At 39.2% G+C, this 17,592-nt stretch overlaps 1 non-coding gene across 1 annotated transcript; it reads right to left on the bottom strand.

The window, feature by feature from the left end:
• Positions 1–13,264: 13,264 nt before the first annotated feature.
• On the bottom strand, positions 13,265–13,373 carry LOC141572039 (U6 spliceosomal RNA). Its single transcript, XR_012497050.1, has one exon. It is a non-coding gene; the product is annotated as a U6 spliceosomal RNA (small nuclear RNA).
• Between the last annotated feature and the right edge of the window lie 4,219 nt (positions 13,374–17,592).

The raw sequence follows: 17,592 nt of genomic DNA, 5'->3' as shown, positions 1-17,592 counted from the left end.
CTTCAGCTGGGGAGACAGTGAAGGGGGAAGGCTGTGTGGGTGTGAGAACATTTAGGGACAAATAAACTGGCCCATGAGGATGAGGGCCGGTCTGGGCTCTGACTCATCTTTTCCCTTTAGCATGGTTAGAGTTTATTTTGTGTGCTGAGAATACAAGAGAAATAATTAGGGGATGATGAATAAAAGTAATTTTGGAATAATCTGCAGAGGACAGAACTTAATATTAAAAATTGGTGCACAACAGTTGAAATAGGAACTGAAAGCAAAGGATTGTTTCCTTATGAACTATAGTTGATTATTCACAAATCCTTAATGTCCTCTTCAAGAAAGTGGATCAATTTCTATTTCCAGCTGTTGTTTATGGCCCAGTTACACTGTACGTGGATACAACGTTGTTTTGTATTGCTCACAAGCCAGTCTGTGAATCATTCCTTGAAGATAAAGGGTTTTTCCAAAGAGGTAATGTTAATAAATTCAGAGTCCTTCTCTGCTTATAAAAGAGTGGAAGGAGAAACTGAAAAGTCAGGAAAGAGAAATTGGTCATATAGAGTGTCTCTGCTATCAGAGACTTGGAATTATACCAACCAAGCAAAATTTGTCATTTTTGTTGGAATAATTAGAATAAGGGAGGAGAGAAAAGTTGATTTCTTTTTCAGTGTGACCATGGGACTGATAAAGGAAAGTGTGATGTGACAGAGAGTGCAAAGGTCAGTTTCCATTATGCTCTTTTATGTTCTAGAAAAAGTTACTCTATTACTATTTGTGAAATTTAGGTTACTGGGGTAGAGTTTGGAATAGCCACCCTCCTACTTGTGTAGTAAAGTGGAGGTGTTCCCCATTATCTTGGTTAAACAACAAGTTTTTTCCTTAAAAAAAAATCAATATAAAATTTAGCAACTTCTTTCTCCCCATAAAAAAACAACTCATTGAAGATTAAACTTCCTTTACAAACTCTTCCACTTCACATACACGTATGATCCTCATTAGTGAACATCCAGACACATTTGCTTTGTTACATAGTTTCAGGCACTGCATTTAAGAATAATTTAGTCACTGAGCTCTATTGCCTCACCTGCTTTGCAGGTGCACTGCAAGAAATGGATCCTTAGTCTTAGGTGGTCAAGTCATTTCAGTAGCTGAGGTTGCTGCTTAAATTGCCCATAGGTATAAGCATTTAAAGGCAGCATTTTCATTTTTATATATTTGGTGCAATTGTTCAGAAGTATTCTTCTTAAGCAACCAAGCTTTCTATTTATTGACATGCCCTCCATAAATGCATCTAAGCAAACAGAAAAATAGATCTCAAAATTGTTTAGTCAGATGCTCTTGGATAAGAAAAGAACACAATGATTTCCTAAGAGGCAGAGGACCTAGGCTATAGCTAAGTTTAAAGAGAGGATGGAATGTCATTTAAAATGGGATCTTGACAGCTTCACCGAAGTACATAATTATGCTCACTGGAGGCAGGAGCCACACGATCCGCAACCCTCACTGCGCCACTTGCAGGCTCAGCCACCATCTTCTTGCTAGCCCCCATTTTTCTGCTAGCATAGCCACAGCAGTTATATTAGTGGCCAATGGCTCACTGGTTATAGCTGACAGCCAACTACCACAGCTGATGGTGATCCAATCACCATTGATGGCTGTTTACTACCTGAGCCACCACCTTTCCATGTGAGGCTGAGAGCCTGGAAACTGCACTCCTGGCTCTGTCCCCCACTCGCTTTTAAGTGAAGACCCATTTTATCGTATTAATGTTACAAATGTGGACAAAGTGTTCTAGAGATCTAGGCATCAAGCATTGCAAAGATCTAAATCTTAATGACTATATCTCTGAAATTCAGTTAAAAAAAAATCAATGATTGTCAGTAACTTTGGGAGAGCAGGCCCTCAAATGTGTCTCCTCTGTAGCTTCTAAATCCTATTGCTGAGCAGTCTCAATTCTATTAATGTCTCATCCTAACATCAGAATTGCCCTTCATACATTTTTGTTCCTTCCCTTCCTAGTGTTCTAAAATTAATGAAAAAAGAAAAACTAAAGAAATGACCCTGAGTCAACAGGCCTGCTAGATCTTGTTATTTTGTTAATTGAGAACCTAGCAGCTGGTACTGTTGCCTTTCATGGAAAGATCAGGAGACTTAGGTGCAAATTTCCATTTCAAATATAATTTTCTAAAATGAAAGTGGGATAATTTTTAACTTAATAAACTGTGTTTTGTTTAAATGAAGGAATATTGACACTCAGTTAATACTTTAAATCATGTCAGTACAATGAATAAGTCAGAGGAATGGTGTGAATTTTAATTTATGGTTTATTCCAGTAAGAATGGAAATTACTGCTTGTGTTGCTGAAATAAAGGAAAAGGAAATGGGCTTCCTACCCTTGGAAAATGTGGCGGCTCCCACCAGTTGCAGGTAGTGTATTCTCGACTGTCTGGTGGATTCCAAGCTGGTTTGTTCCAGATGTTTGGAGGGTTGTTCAGTCTGTGTCAGAAGGTTAGATACAGGGAATCCTTTTGAACATTGTGTTATTTTTGTATTATTACTATAACAAATTACTGCAAACTTGGTAGCTTAAGACAACACACATTTATTCTTTTACATTTCTGGAGGCAAAAGTCTGAAATCAGTTTCACTGGCCCAAATCAAGCTGTTGTCAGGGCTGCACCCCACTACCAGCTTCTAGAGTGGCATTGCTTTCATTTCTTGGCAGGTGGTCATTTTGTCTATCTTCAAAGCCCACAGTGTAACATCAAATCTCTCTCTCTCTCTCTCTCTCTCTCTCTCTCTCTGTCTCCTGAGGCCATCACCTTGCCTTTTCTGTAGTAGCATCTCCCTCTGCCTGTCTCTTATAAGGATAAATAATCCAGGATAATCTCCCCATCTCAAGATTCTTAATCACATCTACAAAGTCGCTATTACCATATAAGGTAACATTCTAGGTTTAAGGAATTAGAACCTGTATATCTTTGGGGTCATTTTGCAGTCTATTACAGTCATGAATCCTTCTGTCCTTCCTTTCCTTGACTGCCTATAATGTATCCAATGCTATGATGGTCCCTAAAGACGTATAGATCAATGAGAATTTATCTCTACCCTCAAGAAAGTCAGTTTAGATGGGGAGACATATATACATATAATAATGGCTGTAAGGCATAGACACCACTAGAGAGGTTTACAAGTAGGATTTTCATAATTTTGAGGAGGGATGATTAATTCTCAGTGAGAAGCTGGGAAAGCTTTAGAGATTGTCCTATGAGAATATTTTAAGTGGAACACTAGCTCTGCAATCCAGAGAAGGGTGATGAGGATGAAAACATGAAAACTGCCATCTGAGGAATGATTAAATAACCTAGAAAAAAGAAAACTTGTTAGAGGATATTTATGGAAGGAGAATTGTTCTAACTTTCAGTTGCATGGGAGAGAAGAATCAGTATTAATGGGCAGAAACAATAGGGAAGCAGATTTGGCTCCACTTTAGAAAGTACTTCACAGTACTTCCCCACAAGATAGTGCATGCCCATCACCGAGAGTGGATAGGCAGGGCAGGGTGGTTGTCTGCTGGGATTGGGGCAGCGTGCACTTGTATTTTTTAAAGGAGTTTAGGATGGACATCCTCCAAGGAAGCTTTCTGAATCACACAAATTAAGAAGATTTCAAAATAACTTGGAGATCTCGTGGGAATACTAAATCAGTCATGATATGCTATGGTAACACAAACACTGCAAAATAGGTTTATTTCTTGCTCACGTTACGTATCCTTTTTAAGTTGATAAGTGGCTGATTTATATTGTCCCCATTCAGGAACCCAAGGTGACAGAGGCTCCATTTGGAATGTTGCTGGTTGCTGAAGCAGGGCAGGGATTCTATAGTGCCTCACACTGGCAAGCAGTTAAATACTCCAGCCTTAAGTCACTGCCCTATATTACATATGCTCCAAATTATTACCCACAACCTACCATATATCCTACCATATATCTTGAAGGGAGAGAACTAGAAATACAGGTGAATAAAACTAATGTCTACCATAGCCCACTTTCCAGACACTAAATATTTGGTTCACTTTCTTCCTCCCCCACACAGAATGCCTCCATCCACTCCACAAGAGACATTATCCCCAAACCAAGACTAGAGCCTCTGCATGTAATCCTTATGTGGCTCTTGAGTGTGAAATTTATGAGCTAAAAACACAACTAATCTTCTGCAACTTGACCTGAGTCCAGTGGTGGAATAGGGATAGCATAACTATAATAAACATTTCCATTCAGAGAAAAAAAAAAAATGGGAACAGCAGATATTGATATGTAGCAATTCTGAAATCCACGAGGGTAGATATTTCTGAGAGCCCTTTACGCAGTGGTGGTCTGTAAAGACACAGAGATGAATGAGAGTTTGCACTTAGCCTCAAGAAACTCAGTTTAGATGGGGAGATATGCACGCATATAGATGACTGGCATGCAAGAGAATTTTAAAAATAGTGTTTTGACAACCTTAAGGAGGAATGGTTAATTCTCAGTGAGAAACTTCGGAAAGCCTTAGAGATGTGTCTTATGAGACTGTTTTACGTAGAACATTCCTAGATTAGGCCCTAGTCAGGCTGTCTGGGAGGGCTGTGTAGTCCAGTCGCTGTAGCCCGGGGCCCCACCCTCAGGGAAGTTTCTTCCCTTGATATTAGTTTCATTGGCCACAGGTGAAATGAGCATTGGGAAAGGGTGTGAACGGTTTTCTCAGACCACTTGTTGTCTCTAGCTATTTGGAGTCCTAGGGTTGTTATAAGCTATATATACACAATGAAATACTATTCTCCAGAAGAAAAGATGAAATAGTACCATTTGTGACAATATGGATGGATCTTGAGATTATACTGCTAAGCGAAATAAGTCAGACAGAAAAAGTCAAGAACCATATGATTTCACTGATGTGTGGTGTATAAAACCGAAAACAACAAAAGAAAAAGAAAAACAAATGAAGAAACAAAGCTCATAGACATAGACAATAGTCTACTGTTTACCAGAGGGTAAGAGGGGAAAGGGGTGGTAGATGAGGGTAAAGGGGATCAAATATATGATGATGGAAAGAGAACTGACTCTGGGTCAAACACACAGTGTGATATATAGATGATATTATTGCAGAATTGCACACCTGAGAGCTATGTAACTTTACTAACAATTGTCACCCCAATAAACTTTAATTTAAAAAAAAAATTTTTACACAGTCAGTGACTCCTTCAGTCCAAGCCCATGCTTCCTTTGATAGTTCAGATATCTCAAAAATGTAGTAGTCTATCAATTTGATTAAAATCAGTCTCAAATGCTAAATAGGCATATCTGTATTTCCTTCTAAGATATAGTTCTCAGATTTTCTATATTTGCTTTCTTATCCCGATATCTTAATTGCAATGGCATATACCTTGAGTTTCTTGGACTTCAGAAGGAGAACAACACTTTTAGCACATTTTCCCTGAGTTATTTTATCTAAATGAAAGAATTTCCTGGTGGCACACCTATAATAGGATTATTTTGTTTGAGATGCCTTAATTCATTCATAGGTGTAAACCCTCAGGTGTATGGCTCTTGATGTGATTCTTTCTTCAAGCCAGATTTTAATTGTTTCATTTCTCAAATTTATCTTTACTGTTGAATTTAAGAAGCAGGTACCTTTTTCAATCCTGCTAGATTTTCAATATTTCGTTTTGTTCCAGTTTTGGGGAAAAAAGCCAATTCTTTCATGAGCTCATCTTTCTTGTTCTTTTTAAATTAAACGTATTGGGGTGACAATGGTTAGTAAAATTATATACGTTTCAAGTTTACATTTCTATAATGCGTCATCTATATATCACATTGTGTGTTCACCACCCAGAGTCAGTTCTCCTTCCATCACCTTATATTTGACCCTGTTTTTCTCTTCTACCACCCTCCTCCCCACTTACCTTCTGGTAACCACTAAACTATTGTCTGTGTCTATGAGTTTTTGTTTCTTTATTTGTTTGTCTTGCCTTTGTTGCTTTCAATTTTATATTCCACATATGAGTGAAGTCATAGTGGCTCTTGACTTTTTCTGTCTGACTTATTTTGCTTAGCATAATAATCTCAAGATCCATTCATGTTGTCACAAATAGCAGTATTTTATCTTCTCTTATGGCTGAGTATATTCCACTGTGCATATATGCCACGTCTTCTTTATCCAGTCATCTATCGAAGGACACTTTGGTTGTTTCCATGTCTTGGCCACCGTAAATAATGCTGCAATGAATATCAGGGTACATATATCTTTATGGATAAATGTTTTTAGATTTTTTGGGTGGACACCCAGGAGATGGATTGCTGGGTCATATGGTAATTATATTTTTAATTTTTTGAGGAACCTCCATACTGTTTTTCATAGTGGCTGTACCAATTTATATTCCCACCAACAGTGTATGAGGGTTCCTTTTTCTTCACAACCTCTACAACACTTATTATTTGTCTTGTTGATGATAATCATTCTAACAGGTGTGAGGTGATGTCTCATTGTGGTTTTGATTTGCATTTCCCTAGTAGCTAGTAAAGTTGGAGCTCATCTTTTTTTTGTAATTCTTTGTCAAAGTAGCAATAAACACATTCAACTCTTGTTCTGTTTTCAAATTCTACATACAAGTTCACCGAGTACATGATTGCCTCCCGAGTGACTGTTACCTATAGTTTTACCAAATGGTACACAACTAGGTAACTGAAGTCCCATCTTTCCAGCCTCCAGTATCAGTTTCCTCACTTCCCACTGCATGCTGTTTCACCCAAGGCCACAGATTTTAGATTATTGTTTAGTAACAACGTTTATCCCTTCTGTAATCAATATCTGTATCAGTCAGAACAGGTAGATTATGTTACAGCAATAAACAAGCCCTGAATCTCTGTGGCTTAAATCTATAAAAATTTACTTCTTGTCCATTAGTTCCCAGTCCATTATGGGTTGGGAACTCTCCAGAACATGTCTTCTGTATGATGATTCAGCAACTCACCTCCATATCAACATTTGCCTCTATGATTACTCCAGTAGTGGGACAATAGGGTGGAGTGTTGAGCCTTCGCAATTAAAAGCTTCCATGGGGAATTAAAATGCGTGACTTCTACTCTACATTTTTTGACGAAAGTAAGCCACCTTTCACCTTAAGGAACTCAAGAAACATTTCTAGTTGAGGGCAATGGTAACATGGAATGGGTAGTGGAAGAAGGAAGTTATAGATACTTAATCATGGATCAGTTGTAGAAATGAGGACTCTAGTAGCTATGGATGTTTCCTTCTGAAGTACCTCCAAAGTAGCTTCCATATCAGTTTCATTTTACAGATAAGGAAACTAAGATAAACAGAATTTCAGTAACATGCCAAAATTCACAAAGCTGGCAAGTTGCTGAGCCACGCTCAAGCAAGATCTATCAGACTCCAAAGCCCATGTTTCTTCAATTATACTTAGAAAAAGACAAAGCAGGAATATAATTTAAAGGAAAGTGGGTAAATGATTGGTACAAGGAAATGATGATATAAGAGAAAGTGTTCATGTAGAGTTTCAGTTACCTGGAAAAATCAAGACAAAACTCAGTAGGATAATTTTGCCATAATTTCAAATCCTGTGGCAAGGAACACAGAAGTCTGCAAGGAAGGAGAGTTTTAGCTGAGGTGCCTTCTAGCATGAAGGGCAAATGAACCCATCACCCTTCCCTCCTCAGAAAACCATTTCTGTGCCTGTGGTTGTTACGTAGGTAATGCTAGCACTGAGCCCAGCACCAATCCCACAGAACAACAAAGCCATGTGTTTTTCAGGCACTTGGCAATTCTCAAGTGTCATGCCGTTGCTAAGTGAGCAGGAGGCTAAATGCTTACTTGGGATATTGTGGGGTGAGACTTCAAGGGAATCTGTTAGGCACAATTTTGAATTCTCTTCAATCTGGGATGGTGCTCAAAATGATCCAAGACCACAAAGAGCATTTTTGGGTCTCAGCCTAATCTTGTTTGGAATTAAGGATGCTCCTGGTGCTCTGGAGAAGCTGGAGGGCACATCTGGAGGTTTGCCTGGCTGCTCAAAATGCCCAAGAAAGCTCTGCTGTTTTATCTTCCTAAAGCACTGCAGAAGAAGTTCCCAAGCTTGTGAATGGAGCGTCAATTCCAGGCTTTGTCCCTTTGGGAAAGCAGAAATCTTTGAGCCTTCTTTAAAAACAGAAGATTCAGAGTCAAGAAACAGAAAAGCTTTAATATGTGAGGGAACTTCTCACAAAACGCCTCTTTCAGAATGGGAGACACTGGGTATTAATAATACTGAGGTGTCCTCATCAAACTCCTGTTGCTTTGTATAAGGCCATATTTTGGTAGGTGCTCAGAGGAACTGGATAGAGTTAAGACAAGTATAAAAGGGAGTGCTCCAGGCTAGAAGACAGCAGCACCCACTGCTCTCCATCTCTCCTTCTGGGCGTTGCCCTTACAAATTGCCCCCGGGTTTTCACTTGGCTTGGGGAGTTGCCACCACTACATATAACCCTCAGGACAGGGTTCCCTATAGAAGACTCTTGGATCACCTGCATCGGTGTCACCTGGAGTGACAGATTCCTCATATCTAATCCAGACTCCCCTGGCATCTGTATTTAAAGAAGCTTCCCTGATGATGTTACACATTAAAGTTGAGACCCACCTCTGCAGGGGCTTCTCCTTGCCACCCAGTAGTAGCAGTTACTATTTATTGAATGCTTATTATGTACCACACATTATTCTAAGAGCTTTATCTATATTATTTTATTTAATCTTGACTCTGTTCCTCAAGGTAAGAGCTATTATTACCTCCAGAATTATTATAGAAGCCGAACCTGAGGCACAGGGGAAATAATAAATAATGTGTTCCAGGTCACACAGTAATTAATGGAGTCAGGATTTGGACCCAGGGAGTCTAACGACAGAAACCATGTTCTTAGTCACTGCATTATACCCTGTGAATTTATCCTTCTTTTTCTGACTTTGGGCAAGGCAAATAAATTTTTTTAAATATGAGCTTTCCTAAGAGATGAAGGGAAATTGCATTTCCGAGGGGTATTTCTTTATCCCTACATTACAAGACTGCGCATGGTTGGTTTGGTTGGCATAGCTTCCCTGGCACAAAGTCCCCATTCACTTCCTGCCCCTAACTTGGGAGGAGACGGGTTGCCCCCACTCTGCTCCAAACTGCCTTCCACCCTGACTTCCTGCTGCCTTGCAGGGACCCCAGCTCCAAGTCGGCAGGTCCACGTATCTCCTCATATGTACATCTTGGCCCAGTGTTTGCTTTGGTTTTCCCACCTAATGAAAGACAGTGGGTCCTTAGACAACCTTCAAGGACTGGCCAGCTCAAATCCTCCTTTCTCAGAGAAGCTACCAGGAAACCCACAGAGGACATTTCTCCTGAAGGTGTCAGGCCCCCTTTTCAGCCCTGGACCAGCTTTCTGGGTTCTTCTTTTCTCTCCTGTAGCAAGTGGCAGCCCTTAGTTACCTCTCTCTTAGAGCTTCTCTAACTGGAGAGGTTCAGTTCTCTTTATGACAAGTGGTGTGTAGGACTCAGTTTCCTCATTGGCCTAAAAGCAGAAACACAGCCTTTTTCCTCTGAAGAGTTTTAGTGCCATTTGTTACACAAGCAGGGCACAACATGCGGTTTAAGGAACCTTACTCTTACGTTGTTGTGCCTGGTGCACAACTGTTCGTTCTCATCCTGAGACGGACTTTCGGCTCCCTGTTTCCCCTGAGGGTGAAGTCTCATCAGCCTCTCTCCAGCTCTTATCAATATCAACAAGGTAAACACAGTGCAGGCTCCTTGCCAGGCAGTTCTCTCTGTCCCAAGCAGGGTGCTTGCATTCCAACTACTTTAAATCACGTTACCAAGCTGGTGTCCTACTCAGGAAGGACTGCTCTTGGACATTTGCTCTCAAAAGTCTTCCCTGCCCATTTCTTCCTGAGATGAACTCCTCAACTCTTAGGTCAGGTATGAGAGAACAGCCCTATTCTATTTTATCATCACTGTTACTGTAAATGGGATAGCTTCACTTAAATATTGTGATACTCTCATAATTAAAATTCTACAAAATTAAATAAGATAAATTAAAATTTAATTAACCAATTAGTTAAATTAATTCATTAAAATGAATAAAATTAAATTAAGTTCTGTAAAATTAAAATCCTGACTATTTCCCTGAAAGAAAGCCAAGAGTACAGGAGAGGGTGGTGAGGCCACACCGGGCCTCATGATTGAGCCTTCGTGTCTTAACGGACATTTCTCCAGGAAGGACAAGGAGGAAACCTGCTACTGTTCTGGCGTGGGAGGTTACTGAGTGGTGTGAGGTAGCAAAATCCTGGGGAAGATGGAGTGGGCCTTGGGGGGCACTACAGCGTAGGGGCTGAAGAATGGACTCTGGAGTCGGACAGGCTGGATTTGAATCTGGCTGTCCCATTTAACTAGCTGTAGAAACTTAATGTGGACAAGTTCATGAATTGATGTGTCTCAGGGTTCTTATCTGTCGAAGGATAAAAATCATACCTACTTTGTAGGGTTATTGTAAAGACTAATGAGTTAATACACGGGAAGTGCAAAGGGCAGTGCTTGGCACGTAGGAAGTGCTGTATAAATGCTAGCTGCCTGAAGTCCACAGGCCCAGAGAGATGGATGCATCTGGGGAAGAAGACAGAACCTCAAAAGTGGAAGGACTTGTAGGACGATCAAAAAAGCATCTGCTCAGCTGCTAGTGCAGAAAGTCAGGAAAGGGTGCTTGGAGACAGGGAGGAAAATGTCTATCTGGAGGAAGAAGGGGGCCAGGGACTCCCCTGAAAGGAATAAATGGACAGAGAAGTCATGTTGTACACCTCGCTGGTCCTGGAGGAGTATTGGGAGACCTAACAAAGAGAGAAAGGAGATACTGAGGATCTCATCAGACTTGCATTTGAGTCAGCCAGAGACCCTTTGGCTTGGGTAACCAGAAACTTGGCCAAGGGTTCAAACTGATGGAGTGACGAAGCCTTAGGTGCCCAGGACACTGTGCCGAGCCATGCTGAATTTCAACCAGATTTATTACTTTAAGATGAAGAAACTCTGTTCAATAACTTCTTTAGCACTTAGGAAGATATTTAAAATTTCCTCTTTTCCTTGGCAAATGAAAAAATTACAGTCTGGTCTCAGCCAAAGTTCAAATTGTGAAGAGAAGCCACCTTGGCAGTGTTTCTTAGGTTTTGATCTGGCCCAGAAACACCTCTTCATCTGGGGTGGAACCTGGCAGCTGCATGTTTAAGGTGGTCCCACATGATTTGGCATTTACCAAAAAGTTTGGGAAACACCTCCCAGTGCTTCTCACTCTTGAGTGGACACATAAATCACCTAGGGGATCTTGTTAAAGTGCATATTCTGAAGGTTTGAGATGGGACCTGGGATTCTGCATTTCTAATCAGCTCCCAGGTGAGGCTGCTGCCTCTGGTCTAAGGACCGAGTTTTGAATAACAAGACTGAGGGCAGGTACCAAAGTCCAGGAACTTGCAAGGAAATCCTGAAAAGGTTGCAAGAGGAAATGAGGAATGGGAGAATTGGATGAGATGTAGCTGCAAAAATCACCTGACATACACAGGTAGTTACAGAGTCCTGGTCCCACCCTGGATTCACTGAATCAGAATGTCCAGGGGAGGATTTTGGGAGTCTGTGTTTTTTATAAGCGTCCTAAGTGATCTGTGTCATTAGACAAGTTTAGGAAACACTGACAAGAGTGTTGAGGAGAAAAACAATTAAAAACTAGTAAGCTAGATTCAGACTTTGATTTTATAATGGAAATCTGAAATATCAGGGAGGTTTTCCCAGTCACCTGTAATTGTTTTACTCATTGCCTGAAGGAATTTTCAATTTTACTGAATACTTGCTGAATGGTTTACAAGCAAATTCACATTGTTTTATGGCTTTAAGTTCAGAAGATGATAGGAAAACTTTGGAGATGAGAGAAAGTGGTAACAAAATATTGGGACAAAATATCTTGGAAAAATGTGAGTTCCTGAGAAATGTGAGTTCCCAGAAAGAAAAGTGGCATTAGCAAATGAAACATTAAATGCCTAGAGCATGTTGTATTAGGGAATCATTGAAACCCTGGGACACTCTGGATTTTATTAATAGTTGTGGCCTTTGAAAATCAGTGTTAAACATTAAACACCGGAAAAATGTCTTCAGGGATGCTTCACAAAGTTGAAAGCCTTGGTTAATGAGGTAGCCAATTACATTATGTTAGGGGTCACAGAAATGTTTATAAATGTGATCCTGAGAAAAAATAAGGGAAAGGAAGGTTCTACGTCAAAGAAGCTCCCCCACCCCAAGCTTAGAATGGAGAGTTGATCTCATGAAGAAAAGTGACTTTGAGTCTTCTGAGAATACTTGGTGTAGCTCCGTAAAGCTCAGCTAGTGGTGTAGGCTCAACCTCAAGGTTTCCAAACATCATTGTCATCTTCCACTTTTTTTTTCTTATTTTGGTAAAATACACATAAAATTTACTATCTTAATCATGTTTAAGTGTGTAATTCACTGGTAGTAAGTACATTCATACGGTTGTACAACCATCACCACCATCCATTTCCAGAACTCTTTGCATCTTGCAAGACTGAAACTGTTTCCATTTAAACATTAACTCCTCATTTCCCCCTCCTTCCAGCCCCCGGCAACCAACATTCTACTTTCCATCTCTGTGATTTTTACTACTCTAAGTACCTCATATAAGTGGAATCATACAGTATTTGTCTTTGTGTGTCATCTTCCATTTTTAAAAACTTTGTCTTAACTCTAGTTTCTCTCTCGTGCTCCCCCCTCATGTATATGCACCATGCTCTCACATATTCTTCTTCCTCGTCTTACCACTCTTTTCTCTTCTGCAAAACGTTTCAGAATGTTGATACAAAACACACATTAACAACATTTTTGTTCTCACTAAACTGTCAAGGATTATCAATTGTAATGGATATTTTCCTAGTGGGCTGTTAATTTTTTTTAAAGTTTCTGTTGCTTTTATTAGTTTCAGGCATACAAAACAATGTACTAGTTAAACATTTACACTCCTCACAAAGTGATAATCTCCCTCCCCCAATATACTACCTCTCTGACATTGTATATAACTGTTACAATTCCATTGACTCTATTCCCTATGCTGTACTCCACATCCTGTGACTATATATGTATTAAATTATAGTTGACATTCAGTATTATTCAGCTTCAGCTTCAGGTATACACTGCAGTGGCCAGGCATCTACACCACCCATGAAAAATATGGAACGCTTCATAAATTTGCGTGTCATCCTTGCTCAGGGGCCAGGCTAATCTTCTCTGTATCATTCCAATTGTAGTATATATGTGCTGCCGAAGCAAGCATGGGGTGGGGAGGGGTGTTAATATTTTAACAGAAACAAATTCTTAGCAAAGAAATAAATCTCAGACTTCGTGAGTAAATGAAACATATTTATGTTGGATGGGGAAATAAGGGCAAGGGTAAAAATTCCAAGGCCCAGGCCACAACCCAGACCAATTAAATGAGAATCTTGAGAGTGGGTTCCAGGTATCAGTGTTTTTTCCAGTTCCCTCAGTGACTTCAATGCGCAGCCCCGGTTGAGAGTCGCTGTCCAAAGTAGGCTCGAAGACAGTGACTCTCAGTGATGCCTGCACATAAGAATCAATTGGGGAGCTAAAAATATGCCCAGTACCTGAGCCTGTCTCAGACTAATTAAATCAGAATCTTTAGGGAACAGAGGCTGGACAATAGTATCTTTATAAGAGCTCCCCAGTGATACTAATATATAGCCAGGGTTGAGAACTGCTGAAATAAAAGGTGGACATTTTGAGAAGTTAGTAATACATTCATCATTGTCTTTAAAGCAAGCCATATAATTTAGTTTATGCATTAAATTTTTCAACCTTAAAACGAAAAATAATTTTCATGCTTCATGTATAGTTTCTGCTTGTGGAAAAAAACGGAATGATACTATAAAGCAAAGTGGTGAAAACAGTGTAATACTGGATTATAAAGGAAATATGGAGCAGTATCAGCCTAGAAAACTCAGAAATCGGCCCTATTTTATGTTACAATTTTAGAAGTTCTTATTACAAAAGTAATTTGCTTTTAGTGCAAATCAAAAAATGGAAATAAACAAATGATAATAAAAGTGATCAGATATAACCACTGTTAACTTTTGGATGTGTACAATTTCTTTTTTTCTATTTTTTATTTCCATATTTAAATGCATGAATATTGTACATAGTTAAAAAGAACTTTATTGTGGGGAATTTTGAACTTACACAAAAGCAGCCTGAATAGTATAATAATCCCCCATTTCCCAATCACTTCATTTCTAAAATTTTCAACTCATGGTTTACCTGGTTTTATCTAAAATGTTTCCACTTCTTCCTCGCTTGAATTGTTTTTAAAGCAAATCCAAGACATTTTATCGTTTAATCTATCAATAATTTTTTCAGTTAAAATATTATAAATATTTTTTCATGTCACTATTTTTCTATCACTCACTTTTAATGCCTGTATAGTATTTTGTCCTATGACTGTATCATTATTTACTTGGACAAGCCCTTATTGTTGGACATTAAAATTATTTCTAATGTTTTATTATTAAACAAACCTTTAATTAATATCCTAGTAAGTGAATCTTAGTGTACATTCTTGATTATTTAGCAAAATCAATTCTTAGAAGGGGAACTGGTGGCTCAAAAATTTTGCATGTTTTAAACATTTTTTGGCACATTTAATCAAATTGCCATGTTCTGTTTGTTAGAAATGAGTCATTAGGTCCAACCTACACTCAATGGAGAGGTATTACATAAGGAAATGAATAATAGGAAGTGGGGATTATTGGGAATCAATTTAGAAACTATCCATCACAAGTTCGATGTCAAAGTTTGAAGCTTGACTTATCTCTATGAACATGATATAAACATAGTTATTTTATAGTCTGTATCTAATATTTCTAAAATTTCTGTGGGCCTTTTTATGTTGACTGTTATTTCTGCTGGTTCCATCTTACGGCATCTTTTTTCCTTGCATGTCTGATTATCTTTGATTACGTGGATTATCCTATCATTTAAAAAATATTTTTAGAAAGAATTTGAGGTCCAGGAAGATATTGTCATTCTCTAAAGAGAATTTTTAAAAATTTGGTTTTGTTACATTATGGTGGTATGGGGGAGAAATAGCAATTTGGATTCACCTTGATCCTAGTTCAGGGCTTGAGATTGTCATATTATCTAGATAACTTGAAGCTATTTTGCAGTCCATGTAAAGGCTTCTTTATTTCTAGTTTATTCTTCCTCCTGAAATATAAGCTTTCAAGGTTTCAGTACAAGATGGGGGGTTGTTTCCCAAGCTCCCACTCCTTCTGTTCTAGATTCTGACATTTGTATTCTATTCTCTAAGGCATGACTCTGCCTTTCACTTACCACTTCCAGACAGATGAATGTCCCCAGGACAAAAACAGTCCCCAGGACAAAAACAGTCCCAATTGCAGGGATCACCTTCTTAGATTTCTGTCTTCCTAGATCTTGGTCCAGTAATTACTCTACTCTCATGTTAGCTCTTTGACACTTAAAAAAAAAATGTTTTAAATATTTCACTACTTTTTAAAATCTGTCTTCAATGGAAGGGTTAGTCTGAATAATCCAGTCCATCATTCAGAAGTTGAGGTCCCAGGTTGCTTTTCTTTAAGTGTTACCACACAGGTTTGTATTTCTAAACAATGTTTTATTTAGAAAATACTTTTAAAATGATTTAAATAAATGGAGAGATATATCATGTTCATGGATAAAGAGATTCCATATTGCAAACATGTCAGTTTTCCCTGAATTGATTGTTTTTATAGATTCAATTTACTTCTAAAACCAACTAACAAATGAAAATCTCAACAAGCTCACTCATTATTTAAAAGGGGCAGAGCATTTAAAATGGGCATCCTGGATTTAAAAGGGGCAGAGCTAAGATTTCTTTGAACACTCTTTGGTTGACTTTAAAGTCCTTAGTTTTTCTTTGAGAAATAGTGGTTACATTGCATTTGATATCAGCAAGACACTTCATCTTGGGGAGAAGGAAAATGAAACACTAAGGCAGTGAGTTGCTTAAAGCCATACAGAGAGTGATGGTGAATCCAGGATTGATCCCAGCACTCTTAGGTCCTGTTTTGGGGTTCATTCTATCAAGCCATGCAGGTGCTTGATTATGGTAGGAAAGAAGGATGCTCTGAGCCCATCGAGGTCTCCTGCACAAAGTTCTTCCTGGTGGAAATGCCCCCCCCTGCAAAAGTTTGCACTCTGGACGGTTATGCACTTTTTGTCTGGCTTCCCTGACCAAACTCAAGCCTGAGTCTCTCTGCCATGATCTCAGACCTTTATATTACCCATCTCTTGTTTGCTATCTCATACATGAGAATAACTAAGAAACTACACCAAAGCACACGTTTATGAGTCAGCTCTTTACAGGAGGTTTTTAAAGAAGTTTCCCTTGAAATAGAAGTCAGGCTTTTTGTTTTAATGGCTGACTGTAAACACTTAGCTTGTACTCATTAATAAAGCAAAAGAGGAAGGTTGCCAGGCCAGGGCAGGGAATGTGGAGAGGTGACCACAGGTGACAAACGATTCAGTGGGAAGCAGGCTGTGTTCTTTGATCTGGTGAACCAAGGCAGTTCTCTTTGAGTCACGGTTGGTGCCCAGCAGCCTCAGGACACTGAGGGGAGCATGAATCTTCACAGTCCTCTTTCTCCTCCTCATCCCTATTCCACAACCTCACAGTGTTCTGGGAATATGCTCCGAGTTTTCTTCTTTCCACACCTTCTCTCATGAAGTCCCCTCTGTCAGGGATACTTTTCCTGATTTTTCTCTGTAGTCAATTCCTATTCCTTCTCTAAAGTCAAGTTCAAATTCTCCCTCCTTTAAGAACAACTTTTCATCCCTCACATGGAGAATACCGCTGTCCTACTTCAGACCTCCCAGTGCTTGGTGTCTTACAATGTTCCACTAAATGTTGCCCTGTTTTGCATTGAGTTCTATGTCTGTCTTAGCTGCGGATCAGAAGTTCCTTAAGGACAAGGGATCCTGTCATCGCACCTATCTTCCTCTAGTGCCCAGTACAATACTTTCCAGGGCAACATCGGTGGTTAAGGAACACCAAGCTGAACTCCCACAACTGGATCTCCAAACATGGGGCCCAGCATTAAAAACACTTGGAAGGCTTTCCACTACCTAATTTCTGAGTGCCTTCTATCTGAAGAATGTTATACTCTCCTCACAGCCCTCAGCTTCTTCCCTTCTTTCTATGGCTCTGCTTGGGGGAGAACCCTTTCATCTAGTGGTCCTTTTATTTAAATTTTTAAAAATTGTATTTATTTATTTATTTATTTATTTTTTCAATTACAGTTGACATTCAATATTAGTTTCAGGTGTACAGCATAGTGATTAGACATTTATATAATTTACGAAGTGATCCCTCTTGTGATCCCCCCTCAATAAGTCTAGTACCTACCTAGAACTATACATAGTTATTAATTATTATTGACTATATTCCCTATGCTGTACTTTATGTCCCCATGACTATTCTGCAA

The sequence above is a fragment of the Rhinolophus sinicus genome, linkage group LG05 (assembly GCF_036562045.2).
Source record: "Rhinolophus sinicus isolate RSC01 linkage group LG05, ASM3656204v1, whole genome shotgun sequence".
In the NCBI taxonomy this organism is placed as follows: Eukaryota; Metazoa; Chordata; class Mammalia; order Chiroptera; family Rhinolophidae; genus Rhinolophus; species Rhinolophus sinicus.
This window is presented reverse-complemented; position numbering and strand designations above follow the sequence as displayed.